This window comes from Syngnathus scovelli, chromosome 15 (genome assembly GCF_024217435.2).
Source record: "Syngnathus scovelli strain Florida chromosome 15, RoL_Ssco_1.2, whole genome shotgun sequence".
Lineage (NCBI taxonomy): Eukaryota > Metazoa > Chordata > Actinopteri > Syngnathiformes > Syngnathidae > Syngnathus > Syngnathus scovelli.
Window position 1 is genome coordinate 12,827,131 of NC_090861.1, and position 9,044 is coordinate 12,836,174.

Here is a 9,044-nt window from a genome sequence, read left to right on the forward strand (position 1 = left end):
ATCAGGGGAAATAACGGGATGGGGGCCCGACTGTCATGATTCCTGTATCAAGTCTAACCCGCGTGCTGTGCCTCCTGCTCTAGACGCGCAAACCCCAGACTTAACCGGGGTCCCTGCGTGTTACCACCAATGGGCCGAGGTATTCAGCAAGGCCAAGGCTACCTCCCTACCTCCCCACCGTCCGTATGATCGCGCCATTGAACTCCTGCCGGGTTCAACTATACCCAAGGGGAGGCTTTATTCTCTTTCGGGACCTGAAAAGCAAGCCTTGAACGAATATATAGACTCCTCCCTGCAAGCAGGACTGATTCGACCATCATCGTCGCCTGCGGGGGCGGGGTTCTTTTTCGTGGGCAAGAAGGACGGCACCCTACGTCCCTGTATTGACTATAGTCCCCTCAATCAGATCACAATCAAGAACCGGTATCCGCTCCCACTGATGTCGACCGTGTTCGACCAATTACAGCAAGCCCGGGTGTTCACAAAGTTAGATCTGCGCAACGCATACCATCTAGTGCGCATCCGGGAAGGGGACGAATGGAAGACAGGGTTCAACACCCATCGAGGACACTTTGAATACCTAGTCATGCCATTTGGCCTCACCAATGCTCCCGCTGTGTTTCAGGCCATGATAAATGATGTTTTGAGAGACTGTTTGGACCGTTTTGTGTACGTATATTTGGATGATATTTTGATTTATTCCCCGGATCTGAAGACCCATAGGTTTCACGTCGAGACGGTGCTGCGACGACTCCTTGCACACCAACTGTACGTAAAGGCCGAGAAAAGTGAATTCCACAAGAACACCGTATCTTTTCTCGGTTTCATCGTAGCCCCGGGCAAAGTTGAGATGGACCCGGCGAAAGTTAGCGCGGTAACGGAATGGCCTACCCCTGACTCACGCAGAAAGGTGCAGCAATTCCTGGGCTTTGCCAATTTTTATCGGCGGTTCATCAAGGGCTTCAGTGCCACGGCGGCTCCCTTGCACGCGCTCACGTCTCCTAAGGTTCCCTTCCGCTGGTCGGCGGAGGCGGAGGCGGCCTTCCAGGAGCTGAAGAACCGCTTCAGCACCGCTCCCATCCTCACGCTTCCCGACCCGTCACGACAGTTTGTGGTGGAGGTGGACGCCTCCAATCGAGGAGTAGGAGTAAGAGCGACAACAAGCTCCATCCGTGCGCGTTCCTGTCTCGACGGCTGACGCCCGCCGAACAGAATTACGATGTGGGAGATCGCGAACTGTTGGCAGTAAAACTGGCATTGGAAGAATGGAGACATTGGTTGGAGGGAGCACAGCAGCCTTTTTTGGTCTGGACAGACCATAAGAATTTAGAATACATAAAGTCAGCTAAGAGATTGAATTCCCGCCAAGCCCGCTGGTCACTATTTTTCAATCGTTTTAACTTTTCTCTGTCTTACAGACCGGGAACCAAAAACACCAAGCCTGACGCCCTCTCCCGTGTCTACAACTCAGATCCAGAAATTAAGAAGCCCGAATCCATTCTGCCTCCTCATTGCCTGGTGAGAGCAGTGACCTGGCCAATCGAAGGCCGGGTACAGCGGGCCAATGGTAACAAGCCACCCACTAGTGGTTGCCCGGAGAACAGACTTTTTGTCCCCGATCAATTACGATCCCAAGTCGTCCATTGGGCTCACACCTCCAGACTCTCCTGTCATCCGGGCATGCGCAGAACCCTGTTTGTCATCCAGCAGCGATTCTGGTGGCCCTCCATGAGGGCAGACGTCAAAGAATACGTTGTAGCCTGTCCCGTCTGCGCCCGGAATAAGAACTCCCACGGCGCCCGTATGGGGTTGCTGCATCCCCTACCCATTCCTTCGCGTCCGTGGGCAGAGATATCCATGGACTTCGTCACCGGGCTTCCGGCCTCGCATGGGCGAACCACCATACTCACGGTGGTAGACAGATTCTCAAAGATGGCTCACTTTATCGCCTTGCCCAAGCTCCCGTCCGCTAAACGAACGGCCACAGTGATGATGGACCACATATTCCGGGTTCATGGGTTCCCGAAAGACATTGTTTCCGATAGGGGGCCCCAATTCATATCCAGGTTTTGGAGGGAGTTTTGCAGGCTCATAGGGGCAACCGTGAGTCTCACGTCAGGCTATCATCCGGAGGCAAACGGGCAGACGGAACGCATCAACCAGCAGTTGGAGACAAGTCTCCGCTGCCTGGTCTCCCAGAACCCCTCCTCGTGGAGCAAGAACCTCACCTGGGTGGAGTATGCCCACAACTCCCTGCCCACCACGGCTACAGGTATGTCCCCATTCAAGTGTGTGTATGGCTACCAGCCCCCAGTCTTCCCTGACAGTGAGCCGGAGGTGACGGTGACCTCGGCCCACGCCTTGGTGCGCCGCTGTCGTCGCGTCTGGTCGGCGGCACGGGCCACGCTGGTCCGACAGGGGGACCGGGTCAAGCGGATGGCTGACCGGAGGAGACGTCCGACGCCCGTGTACCAGCGAGGTCAACGTGTCTGGCTGTCCGCCAAGGATCTTCCCCACCGGGGGGACTCCAGGAAACTGGCGCCTCGCTTCGTGGGTCCGTTCCCCATCGCCAAGGTCGTGCACCCGGCCGCAGTGCGTCTCCGCTTGCCCAGGTCCCTTGCAGTCCACCCCACCTTTCACGTTAGGAAGGTCAAGCCGGTTGTGGACAGTCCATTGGTGCCAGATCCTGCGCCGCCTCCGCCTCCGCGGACTGTGGGAGGTGGGACGGCCTACACCGTGAAAGAACTATTGGACGTGCGCAGAAGAGGCCGGGGCTGGCAGTACCTGGTAGACTGGGAGGGTTATGGGCCGGAGGAGCGGCAATGGGTGCCGCCTAGTTATATTTTGGACCCGGGACTGTTTGAGGACTTTTATGCAGCTCACCCTGAGGCTCCTGGGCCGTTTGGGATCCGGCCCTAGGGGGGGCGGGGGTTATGTCATGCGGTCACGTTTATTTTCCCGGTTTTCTTTCTCGTCGGTGTCGTAACTTTACTTCCTGTTTTATTTTGTCATCCCTTCCGTTTCAGTTCGTGTTTCCTTCCTCGGTGTTTGGTTGTCTTGTCTTCCCTGATCCCGATTGTGTGCACCTGTGTAGTTGACACTAATTGTCAGCACCTGTGTCCCCGCCCTTTTGTGTGTATTTAGTCCGTGTCTTCCCCTTGTCTTGTGCCAGTGTATCTTGCCTCGTCCCGACCACCAGCGATTCTTTGACGTCCGAGCTCTCAGTAAGACTCCTCCTTGTTGTCTCGCCACAGAGCGACACTTTTTGTTAGTGCCTTGATCCCCATAGCCTTTTTGTCTCGCCACCGAGCGACGCTTTTTGTTAGTGCCGTGATCCCCATAGCCTTTTTGTCTCGCCCCAGTGCGACGCTTTTGTTTGTACTTTTTGCCACGTGTTTTCCCTCGCAAGAGGCGTTTTGAATTGTACTTTTGATCAGTGTGTGTGCTGGAATAAATCAGAGAAAGAAACGACTCTGCATCCGAGTCCTCCGCCTTGTTCCCAGCCTGACAGTGGTTGTCACATTCGCCTCACACCCTGAAGGTCCCTGGATTGAAACTGGATGGAAACAAGTCTGATGATCCTTTTGATTTGCTCTTCAAAACTGTGCAACAAAAGAAATTTTCAAACACAAAGAAATAGACTCCACGTCAGGGAATTGAACCTCAGTTTGCCGAGCCGAGCCCGTGAATACTGTTAGAGATTCGCTCACTCCAACTTATTTTGCAAGAACCACACGGGAGACAAGTAAGTCCTTTTAGACACCTGCAGGTGGAGAGTCCATTCGTCCCTGTGCGTGCAGCGATGTTCGAATGGAGGTCTTAACTCTCCACCCTGCAAGGGCATATTTATTAAGAGAAACAGAGTGGGGGTATGAGTAGGCTGAATAGAAAGCCCTTGTCCTCTAGTCAAAACATATCAGGGGATGTTTTACGACCTTGTGGAGGATGGGACGAGATAGGCTATTTATTACCGGTTGCATTCCAACATAATCATACGATAAGGATAATCTGAAAAACCCTAACATCTCCCTCCTGTTTTATCATATGATTATGCCACCCCAAACAACAAACACAAGTAAAAAAAACATATATACATGTATAATGAAGAAAGAAGAATAGTAAAAATAAAAAAAACAACAAACAATGATAGCAACACTTTCCAGTGAAGATTAGGTATTACCTTAATACCCCAGATCAAACTTATTGTGTAAGCGAAAAACCTGCTGGCCAGATGTTATTAGCAGGAAAAATTCTCACACGGTCCCTCTGCCTTAGGCGACCAGAATGCTATCAATAAAAAAATTAAATAAAAAGAAAAACACAGAAACAGTACATCATTGTATCCATTACTTGCAAAGCAATTTTGATGGTCAAATCAACAAGTTTCCGTAAAACATGCTCAACAGAACAGCATCTACGCAATCCACGTCTCGTTATTATTATCACATCTGTCACGTCAAAGAAGTTGTATATGTGCTCGCGTTGTCGTCAGCTGATGATGTTCTAGTCTGTAGGTGTGGTCTGTCACTCACACTGGCGCACACACTCACGTCCAGTTGGCAGGCAGCATCGGACAACTCTGGTGACCACAAAACCACGATCCGTTCTGAACAGGCACGTGCACTCACAGGATGCTGGTGAGGCAGTGCTTCTGAACTTCTGGATGAAGTAGGTCCCGTCCGATGGTGCAGCCATGTTGGTAGTAGAGCCCTTACACCTTGAAAACGGCTCTCTCATCCTGGCACACAGCGGTGGTGTCCAAAACTCCCATCCAGTTTCCTCCTGGAGAGCAGTCGTCGTTAATGCATTTGTGGGTCCTGTTACCTTGGATGTAACATGTGTAATTCACTCCAGCTGGTCTCTCTGTGTAGGCCACTTGTGGTATTGTTCATCCTCTAACAGTCACATTGAGATTTGCCCAGAAGTGTTCATCATAGTCTGCAAGTCCATTGTGGGATGGGTCGGCATCAGTGATTGTGACAGCTCGGTGTTGATATCCATCTCCTCCCATGGATGCCATACGTTTCGCTTCAGTGACATTCATTGGTCTGGCCTCCAAGTGACCTTGTGTGGAGGAAGAGGGGAGTTTCGAATACACATAACACCCGTCCCATGTGTGAGCTCTCACAGTGACCTTTACATACTGGTACCAAGTGTTGGTTTTGTATGGCTTCAAAATTCTCATCGTGTGACCATCGTTTTCCATGGTCAATATTGTCACTTGGTCTGTTCAGATGAGTCCATAGACCATAGCACGCTCCAACCACAACGCAGCAGAGGATCGATCTGGCATATGGCTCCCCATTGCTACTGGTTAGCAGAGACACCGGGACATCCCCTCGCCTAGCGGAGTGGGGATCGTTGTTCGCTTCACCATCATTGAGACGCCCCACTACTCCGAATTAGGGGTCCAGCACTCTCTGCAACTTGCAGTGGCTGAGGTGAATCCAACTGGGCCGTACAGCGATCGTCACTGCTGTAGTCAGCAAGACTTGGAATGGTCCCCCCCCCGCCGTGGCTGGCCCAGTTCTTTCTTTTGATGACCTTGATGTAGACCCAGTCTCCTGGATTGATGGGGTTGTCGACCTGTGAGGAGTAAAGATCAAGCGGCAGTAAATTTGTCTTTGACACAGTTTGAGCATCCTGATCATATAATCTGCCAAGAACTGCTCTTCATCTGTTGTTTGCAACTCTCGTAGTCAATTGCAGTGCCCATTTAACTGGCAAATAGGAGTGTTTGCGGGAAGAGTTTGAACACCTCCTAATGATTCCCTTTAACCAAAGACTACTTATGACAGGGGCGTTCCCATTTATTGCCTCCTGGTTTAAAAGAGATTGTCTTACCCATGTCTTCTTTCTCCTCACACGCCCGCACCCACACAGGGTGTGCGCGCACACACACACACACACACACACACACACACACACACACACACACACATCTGCACGCACACATACAAAAAACGGCATACAAAGTTCAGACGAACGACAAAAGACTCACAATTTTACAGAGATTACGCACAAACACAGAGCACACAGACAAAGGGATTCTAATCCATCTCTCATGTAGCTTCTTTTGATAGAATCTCCTATCGGTAACTGTATAGCAGACGTTTTAGCATGTAATCCCATACTCTGCTCTCTCGCTTCTACTTTTTCATGTCGGTGCAGTCGTAGGTGGCCCCTATTGCAGTCATTGTCTTGTTAACTGTCACCTTGTGACTCCTATGCATGATTGTGTGAATGTCAAAATTGAACATACCTAACTTTCTGACCATTCAACCTCCACTGTGGTACAAAAAACCTTACTATTGTATTGGGTAGGTACATTGAGCAACCTAGCTTCCTCCTGACTGCCAAATGTCCTGTTCTAAAATTTATATAACTCGACCTCTACGTCATAAGCTTGATGAGCCAAAATATCAGATCTTGCTCTTGTTTCCCACCGTTTTAGCCTATTTGTTTTATCCAAATCCGTTCAATCTCTGATAATAATGTTTTTCTCTGTAGCCCTACGTATTTTTCATTTTTTTTATTTATTTATCAAATCTCCTCAGTTCTGTCAAACTCAGTGCACAATGAACCTCCCTTCCACTTTGAACCAAGCTTCACCAAATTTGGTAACACCGTAGCAAGGAGTGCGATTTGGTCGTCGGACACTCCAAGTCCATATCTTTTTGCCGCACTTCACCCTCTCAAGTTGGTGTTCTTTTGTTGTTGCTTCAGAGCGACCCCATCCATCACTCTTGAATGAGTCCATTGTTCAAATGAGTCAATTTTCATCATTGTGAGTTCCTCCACTTTTCACTGTCTTTTCCGTCCCCGAGGATGTTGTATTTCCTCCGGAGTGTACTTGTCCTCCTCCAAGCACAACAGCAGTCTTTTCTTGTCCTTCACCAAAGGTCAAAGGTGCTTCAGAGCCAGGCACCATTTTGTAGTTGTTCACGGCTGCAGGCGAAGTCTCTGATTGGGTTTCAGGGACTGTTAGAGATTTGCTCACTCCAACTTATTTTGCAAGAACCACACGGGAGACAAGTAAGTCCTTTTAGACACCTGCAGGTGGAGAGTCCATTCGTCGCTGTGCGTACAGCGATGTTCGAATAGAGCTCTGAACTCTCCTTACTGCAAGAGGATATTTATTAAGAGAAACAGAGTGGGGGTATGAGTGGGCTGAATAGAAAGCTCTTGTCCTCTAGTCTAAACATCTCAGGGGATGTTTTACGATCTTGTGATAAGGAGGACAAGGTAAGGTATTTATTACCTGTTGCATTCCAACATAATCCTATGATAAGGATACTCTGTAAAACCCTAACATCTCTCTCCTGTTTTATCATATGATTATGCCACCCTAAACAACAAAGACAAGTAAAAAAAAACATACATATATGCATAATGAAGAAAGAAGAATAGCAGAAATAAGAAAAACAACAAACAACGATAGCAACACTTTCCAGTGAAGATTAGGTATTACCTTAATACCCCAGATCAAACTTATTGTGTAAGCGAAAAACCTGCTGGCCAGATGTTATTAGCAGGAAAATTCTCACACGGTCCCTCTGCCTTAGGCGACCAGAATGCTATCAATAAAAAAAATAAGATAAAAAGAAAAACACAGAAACAGTACATCATTGTATCCATCACTTGCGAAGCATATTTGATGGTCAAATCATCAAGTTTCCGTAACACATGCTCAACAGAACAGCATCTACGCAATCCACGTCTCATTATCATTATCACATCTGTCACGTCTAAGAAGTTTTATATGTGCTAGTGTTTCCGTCAGCTGATGATGTTCTAGTCTGTAGGTGTGTTCTGTCACACACACTGGCGCACAGGCTCGTGTCCAGTTGGCAGGCAGCATCGGACAACTCCTGTGACCACAAAACCACGATCCGTTCTGAAAAGGCACGTGCACTCATAGGATGCAGGTGAGGCAGTGCCTCTGAACTTCTGGATGAAGTAGGTCCCGTCCGATGGTGCAGCCATGTTGGTAGTAGAGCCCTTACACCTTGAAAACGGCTCTCTCATCCTGGCACACAGCGATGAGGTCCAAAGCTCCCATCCAGTTTCCTCCTGGAGAGCAGTCGTCGTTAATGCATTTGTGGGTCCTGTTACCTTGGATGTAACATGTGTAATTCATCCAGCTGGTCTCTCTGTGTAGGCCACTTGTGGTATTGTTCATCCTCTAACAGTCACATTGAGATTTGCCCAGAAGTGTTCATCATAGGCACCGTCTGCAAGTCCAGAGTGGGATGGGTCGGCATCACTGATTGTGACAGCTCGGTGTTGATATCCAACTCCTCCCATGGATGCCATACGTTTCGTTTCCGTGACATTCATTGCTCTGGCCTCCAAGTGACCTTGTGTGGAGGAAGAGGGGAGTTTCGAACACACATAACACCCCTCCCGTGTGTGAGCTCTCACAGTGACCTTTACATACCGGTACCAAGTGTTGGTTTCGTATGGCTTCAAAGTTCTCATCGTGTGACCATCGTTTTCCATGGTCAACATTGTCATTTGGTCTGTTCAGATGAGTCCATAGACCATAGCACGCTCCAACCACAACGCAGCAGAGGATCCATCTGGCATATGGATCCCCATTGCTACTAGGATAGCAGAGACACCGGGACATCCCCTCGCCTAGCGGAGTGGGGATCGTTGTCCGCATCATTGAGACGCCCCACCACTCCGAATTAGGGGTCCAGCACTCTCTGCAACTTGCAGTGGCTGAGGTGAATCCAGCTGGCCACTCAGCAAACTTGGAATGGTCCCTCCCGTCGTGGCTCGCCCAGGTCCTTCGTTTGATGACCTTTATGTAGACCCAGTCTCCTAGATTGATGGGGTTGTCAACCTGTGAGGAGGAAAGATCAGGCGGCAGTAAATTTGTCTTTGACACAGTTTGAGCGTCCTGATCATATAATCTGCCAAGGACTGCTCTTCATCTGTTGTTTGCAACTCTCGTAGTCAATTGTAGTGCCCATTGTAGTGCAAATAGGAGTGTTTGCGGGAAGAGTTAGAACACTTCCTAATGATTCCCTCTAACC